The sequence below is a fragment of the Hemiscyllium ocellatum genome, assembly GCF_020745735.1.
Source record: "Hemiscyllium ocellatum isolate sHemOce1 chromosome 27 unlocalized genomic scaffold, sHemOce1.pat.X.cur. SUPER_27_unloc_26, whole genome shotgun sequence".
Lineage (NCBI taxonomy): Eukaryota > Metazoa > Chordata > Chondrichthyes > Orectolobiformes > Hemiscylliidae > Hemiscyllium > Hemiscyllium ocellatum.
The window spans coordinates 240,895-248,407 of NW_026867494.1; the positions used below are offsets into that span (position 1 = coordinate 240,895).

Consider the following 7,513-nt stretch of genomic DNA (forward strand, 5'->3'; position numbering starts at 1 on the left):
AGCCTATTCAGACTCTCCCTGTAGCTAAAACCCTCCAAACCCCAGCAACATTCTGTAAACCGTTTCTCATAGAGAAGTCAACGTTTCAGTCCTGAAGAATGGTTAATACCCAAAATGCTGACTACTCCACATCCTGGTGCTGCCTGGCTTGCTGTATTCTCCCAAACTCCTGCTTGCCTACTTCAGGTTGCAATATGTACTGGCTCAGTGGTTACCACTGCAGCCTCACAGCACCAGGGACCCAGGATTGATTCCAGCCTAGGGTGACTGTCTGTGAGGAGTTTGCACATTCTCCCAGTGTCTGCGTGTGTTTTCTCTGGGTGGTCCTGTCCAAACATATGCAGGTCTGAGGTTTGATGAAGGCCTTCCTGCACTTAGAGCAACTGAGCAACCTCTCCCCCATGTGGACCCACCAGTGGGCCAGCAGGTCAGAAGAAAGAGCAAAGCCCATCCTGCATTCGGGGCAGAAGAACGGCCTCTCCTCGGTGTGGACCCACTGGTGTCTCAGCAGGTGGGAAGAACTACTGAAGGCCATCTCGCACTCAGGGCATGAGAACAGCCGTCCTGGGTGTGGACCAATTGGTGCGTCTGCATGGCAGAAGAATCACTGAAGGCCTTCCCGCACTCACGGCAGCAGAAGGGCCTCTCCTCTCTGCGGACTCATTGGTGCTTCAGAACCCTTTCAAATTTCACAATATCCTTCTGATAGGGGGGAGACCAGATTTGCACACAATATTCCAAAAGTATTCCACAATATTCCAATGTCCTGTCCAGCCACAACGTAACTTACCAACTCCAATACTCAAGTCAGAGGATTGCGGAAGTTTTAAAACTCACAAAAATAAAATAGCAAAAATGGAAGGACAAACCGAATTTTTGAAGTCAACTTGGAAGCATCATTGAGAAATCGGCGGACTGGGTTTATTAGGTACCTGTTCTCCTTAAATACACTATATACATCTTTCTCTTCTGCTCTTCGCAGTTTCTCTGTGCTGCAGTGTGTAGTGGCTCGTTGAAATAATGTCCTGATGCAGCTTAATAGAACATAGAACATAGAAAATTACAGCGCAGTACAGGCCCTTTGGTCCTCGATGTTGCGCCGATCCAAGCCCACCTAACCTATGCAAGCCTACTATCCTCCATATGCCTATCCAATGCCCGTTTAAATGTCCATAAAGAGGAAGAGTCCACCACTGCTACTGGCAGGGCATTCCATGAACTCATGACTCGCTGAGTCAAGAAGCTACCCCTAACATCTGTCCTATACCTACCACCCCTTAATTTAAAGCTATGCCCCTCGTTATAGCTGACTCCTTAGGTGGAAAACGGTTCTCATTGCCAACCCGATCTAAACCCCTAATCATCTTGTACACCTCTATCAAGTCACCCCTAAACCTTCTTGTCTCCAATGAAAAAAGCCCCAAGAGCCTCAGCGTTTCCTCATGCGATCTTCCTACCATACCAGGTAACATCCTGGTAAACCTCCTCTGCACCCGTTCCAGTGCCTCCACACCCTTCCTATAGTATGGCGACCAAAACTGCACACAATACTCCAGATGCGGCCGCACCAAAGTCTGAAACAACTGCAACATGACCTCAGGACTCCGGAACTCAATTCCTCTACCAATAAAAGCTAGTACGCCATATGCCTTCTTCACAGCACTATTTACCTGGGTGGCAACTTTCAGAGGTCTGTGTACATGGCCACCAAGCTCCCTCTGCTCATCCACACTACCAAGTATCCGACCATTAGCCCAGTAATCCATCTTCTTGTTACTCTTAACCAAAATTGAACTCCATTTGCCACCTTTCTGCCCAGCTCTGCAGCTTAACTATATCTCACTGTAACCTGCCACATCCTTCCTCACTGTCAACAACTCCACTGACTTTCGTATCATCCGCAAACTTGCTCACCCAACCTTCTAGCCCCTCCTCCAGGTCATTTATAAAAATGGCAAACAGCAACGATCCCAAAACAGATCCTTCCGGAACACCACTAGGAACTGCACTCCAAGATGAACCTTTACCATCAACTACTACCCTCTGTCTTCTTCCAGCCAGCCAATTCCTAATGCAAACCTCCAACGCACCCTCAATGCCATACCTCCGTATTTTCTGCAGTAGCCTACCATGGGGAACCTTATCAAACGCCTTACTAAAATCCATATACACTACATCTACCGCTTTACCCTCAGTCACCTTCTCAAAGAATTCAATAATGTTTGTGAGGCATGACCTGCCCTTCACAAAACCATGCTGACTATCCTTGATCACATTATTCCTATCCAGATGTTCATAAATCCTATCCCTTACAATTTTCTCTAAGACTTTGCCCCACAACAGAAGTGAGACTCACCGGCCTATAGGAACTGGTGTTATCCCTACTCCCCTTCTTGAACAAGGGAACCACATTTGCTATCCTCCAGTCTTCTGGCACTATTCCTGTAGACAACGAGGTCATAAAAATCAAGGCCAATCGGTGTGCAATCTTCTCCCTTGCTTCCCAGAAAATGCTAGGATATATGCCATCAGGCCCACGGGACCTATCTATTTTCACCCTTTCCAGAATTTCCAATATCTTTTCCCTACATACTTCAAAGCCATCCATTAAAATTAATTGTGACTCAATATTCACATCAGCAACAATGTCCTGTTCCTGAGTGAATACTGATGAAAAGTATTCATTCAGTGTCTCCCCAATCTCTTCGGCCTCCATGTGCAACTTCCCCCTACTATCCATGACTGGACCTATTCCAACCTGAGTCATTCTGTTATTCCTGACATACCTATAGAAAGCCCTTGGGTTGTCCCTAATCCTACCAACCAAAGACTTTTCAAGTCCCCTCCTTGCTGCTCTTAGCTCTCTCTTTCGATTCCCCCTGGCTACCTTGTAACTCTCAATCGCCCCAATTGAACCTTCACGCCTCATCTTTACATAGGCCGCCCTCTTCCGTTTAACAAGGGATTCAAATTCATTGTTAAACCACGGCTCCATCACACGACCCTTTCTTCCCTGCCAGACAGGTACATACTTATCAAGGACACTCAATAGTTGCTCCTTGAACAAGCTCCACATCTCGATTGTGCCCTTCCCTTGAAGCCTACTTTTCCAAGCCACGCATCCTAAGTCATGCCTCACCGCATCATAATTTCCCTGCCCCCAGCTATAACTCTTGCCCTGCAGTGCACACTTATCCCTCTTCGTCACCAGAGTAAAAGTCACTGAATTGTGGTCACTGTCCCCAAAGTGCTCACCTACTTCCAATTCTAAGACCTGGCCTGGTTCGTTACCCAGAACCAAATCCAGTATGGCCTCACCTCTTGTTGGCCTGTCAACATATTGTGTCAGGAAACCCTCTTGCACACATTGGACAAACTCCGCCCCATCTAACGTACTCGAGCTATAGCTTTCCCAGTCAATATCTGGAAAGTTAAAGTCCCCCATAACTACAACCCCATTACTTTCACTCTTCTCCTGAATCATCCTTGCAAGCCTTTCTTCTACGTCTCTAGGACTATTACGAGGCCTATAGAAAACTCCTAACAGGGTAACCTCACTTTTCCTATTTCTAACCTCAGCCCAAACTACCTCAGATGGCGAGTCTTCATCCATCGTCCTTTCCACCGCTGTAATACCATCCTTGCAAAGCAATGCCACACCTCCCCCTCTTTTACCCCCACCTCTGACCCTACTAAAATATTTAAACCCTGGAACCTGCAACAGCTAATCCTGTCCCTGTTCTACCCATGTTTCCGTAATAGCCACAACATCGAAATCCCAGGTACCAACCCACGCTGCAAGTTCACCTACCTTATTTCGTATACTTCTCGCATTGAAATATATACACTTCAAGTCACATTCCTGTTTAGAGGCACACTCCTTCGAGATTGATGCCATGTTCCTAACCTGACAACACTCAAGGTCCTGCACCCTAAAGCTACAGTCTCGGTTCCCATGCCCCTGCAGAGTTAGTTTAACCCCCCTCCCAAAGAACACGAGCAAACCTCCCCGCAAGGACACTGGTGCCCATCAGGTTCAGGTGTTGACCATCCTGTTTATAGAGGTCCCACCTTCCCCAGAAAGAACCCCAGTTATCCAGAAACCGGAAACCCTCCCTCCTGCACCATCCCTGTAGCCACGCATTTAACTGTTCTCTCTCACTATTCCTCGACTCGCTATCACGTGGCACAGATAACAAACCAGAGACAACAACTCTGTTTGTTCTAACTCTGAGCTTCCAACCTAACTCCCTGAAAGCTGCCTGACATCCTCATCCTTCTTCCTACCTATGTCGTTGGTGCCAATGTAGACCACGACTTCGGACTGCTCCCCGACCCCCTTAAGGACCCGGGAAACACGATCAGAAACGTCACGTACCCTTGCACTCACGATAGGCAACATACCAATCGTGAGTCTCTCTCGCCCCCACAAAACCGCCTACCTGTGCCCCAAACTATCGAGTCCCCAATAACTATTGCTCTGCTCTTCTCCAACCTTCACTTCTGAGCAACGGGAACAGGCTCCGTGCCAGAGGCCTGAACCCCATTGCTTAGTCCTGGTAAGTCAACCCCCCCCCCCCCACCCCACCCCACCCCACCCCACCCCACCAACACCACAAGTATACAAAATGGCATACTTGTTCTTGAGGGGAACGACGGCAGGGGCCGCTGCATTGGCTGCTTTCTCCAAGTCCCCCTCACTGTCACCCATCTGTCTGCAATCTTTGGAGCTACTACTTCCAAAAAGCTCCGATGTATGACCCCTTCTGGCTCCCGAATGATTCTAAGTTCATCCAACTCCAGCTCCAGTACCCGAACACGGTCTTGGAGGAGCTGGAGATGGGTACACTTCCTGCAAGTGTAATCAGCAGGGACGACCATGCACCTGCTTACCACTTCTGAGCTTATTATTAGGTTAGAGGAGGAGGGCGGGTGGGAGGCACTACCCCTGTAGTGCCTCGGGTTCCTCTCCTGCGCGCCTTTATAGGAAAGAAAACCTACCCAGGGAAGCTTGCTCGGTGCTGCAGTGTGAAGTAGCTCGTTGAAATAGCATCCAGATGCAGATTTGTTCGTAGATGTTGGGGTGATTGCTTCTGGATTGAATTAATGTCTGACGTGAGGGAATGCGGATGCTGAGAAGCCGAGACAAAAAGAGAAACTCGACAGTACCTGTCGGAGAAAACGGAATTCTGAAATGCTGTCTCTGATTCTCATTCCACCGATGTTGCCTGACCTTCTCAGTTCCTCCTGCAGTCTCGTGTTTTGTTTTTGACTGAAAGTTCATTTCATCTTTTGCGATGAAACACCTAGACTCGCCGTGTGCAGATATTTAACCCTTTCGAATCACTGTGAAATGATTGGATTCAAACAAACTCTGCGATAATTCACTCTTTCTCTGCTCCACAGGCAGACAGACCTGGGAAGTGAAGCTGTCAGTGTGGTTCTGTATTCGTGGGCCGAGTGGTTAATGCGATGGACTTGAAATCCATTGCGCTTTCCCCACGCAGGTGTGAACCCTGCCGACTACAAAATGTGAAATGTTGTCGAAAAGAAAGGGAGCTTGCTCCCCGGCTTCTTCTTTAAGATTCAAATCAGTGGAGGGGGAAAAATATTTCACTCACATTGGGAGTGGTGGGAAACTGTAACCCACTGCCTGTTCGGGTGGAACAAGCAGATACACGCAGAGCTTCTTTTGAGGCTATGAGCCAAGTGTTTGGAAATGAGACTAGAACAGCGAGGGGCTGGAAATCGTGATCGAAATGAAGCAGGCACCTGAGGACAAGGGTGTTTCCTTTGCCAGTGAAAGATACTGCTTCACAAAGTTGTGACTGTGGAAGGGAATCAGTGACGCTGATTATCTTTGGTTGTTGACCTTGTGACTGTTCCCATTGCTGCGCATGTCCGTGTTAACGTCAGAACTCTGCAGCATGGTGGCGTAAGATACGCAAAGGGCCGGGGCGCAATGGATGACGCATCTGAGTCCACCTAACTGTTTGAAATGCAGCTCACAGCTTCTTCACACACCCCAATTAATCTTTCTCATTGTCCTGAAGCCGGCAAACGGTTTGAATTCCCGATCTGCGGGAATGAGAATCTTCTCATTGTCTCGCGTCAATAAATATCTCTGAGAACATCGGAGTCAAGTCACAGCGTTGTCAGATGAGAGGAAGCTGAAATAACCCCACACGCTGCTGACGGGCACGTTTTACTTTTCCCAACCCACCGCCCCAACCACTGCGGCTCCTGGGAGTGGAAAGGAAACAATCACCAAAACCCAGTCTTGGCTTTGTGAGTCTTCAGAAAATAAGCAAACGTTCATCCCTTCGGATTTTCTATCCTGGGCTGACAGGGATGGGTTTTGTCACTCTTTTGTAGGACATTACAAGTGGAAGTTTTGCAGAAAAGTACCACAATGCAATCTGATTAATCAGGACCTGGATGTTTTCGGTCTTTGAATGGAAGTATTGTGCTCCAGAACATTGGTGTTCACAGTTTATAATACCTATCTTCCCAGTCCCCTGTGTCACTTGTCGAAAATGTTTAATTTGCGTCTTGTAATCCTTTCACTGTCTGCTAAAGAGGCAAGTGTTTGCGTGTTTTACCTAAGTTATGTTGACCTTGCATACCTCGAGCCTCAAGCTAATTTCACGAGAAACCTTCTCCAGTTCAAAAGCAAACTGTTAGTGATGGCTCTGTTTCTTGTCACGTATCCAATTTCAGATCGATGTTGTTAATGACCCTTTTATTTCCTCAGATGCACGTTTCGCTCACAGGGCTAGAACAGAACTGTCACCAAATACATTTACCAATCTACATTCATCCTAACGATTGTCCAGAGACAGTCCAGACAACGTCCTCTTGTTGTAGAGGCCGGGAGATTGACTCTGATGTTCTCGGGGTATGAACTGATCTGAGACATTGAAAGAATTGTCGTTCCTGCACATCAGGAATTCAAACCCCTTCTCTCCTCCGAGCCAATGAGAGAACTCGGGAACAGGCAAAACACTGAAAGGCTGGAAGGGCGACGGCCCCGGAGCACAAAGCTAGTTCCTCGTGACATGGATGTGTCTGCAGACTGTCCCCGGTGTCTCCACAATGAATGTCCCAGGCTTTATTATGGAAAAGTAAAACTGATAGACGACAATTGTAATTCTCGGCGGGGCCGGCTGAATTATGAACTCACTAACAGCCTCCCCTAAGCGATGGTGCAGCCCACGCTCGCACCTGCCTCTGTGGCGCAATTGGTTAGCGCGTTCGGCTGTTAACCGAAAGGTTGGTGATTCGAGCCCACCCAGGGGCGGTGTGTTTGCTGCCCGTTCTTGGCTTTGAAACCGTCCGCTTTTAATGGGGTCAGGAAAATGTTCCCCAAACAGAAATCCTTTCCCCAAAGGGGTTTCTGGATTGAATTAATGTCTGACGTGAGGGAATGCGGATGCTGGAGAAACCGAGACAAAAAGAGAAACGTGACAGTCCCTGTCGGAGAAAACGGAATTCTGAAACGTCTCTGATTCTC

At 47.9% G+C, this 7,513-nt stretch overlaps 1 non-coding gene across 1 annotated transcript; it reads left to right on the top strand.

The window, feature by feature from the left end:
• Positions 1 to 7,226: 7,226 nt before the first annotated feature.
• Positions 7,227 to 7,300, top strand: trnan-guu (transfer RNA asparagine (anticodon GUU)). The gene has a single exon. It is a non-coding gene; the product is annotated as a tRNA-Asn (tRNA).
• The last annotated feature ends 213 nt before the right edge of the window (positions 7,301 to 7,513 follow it).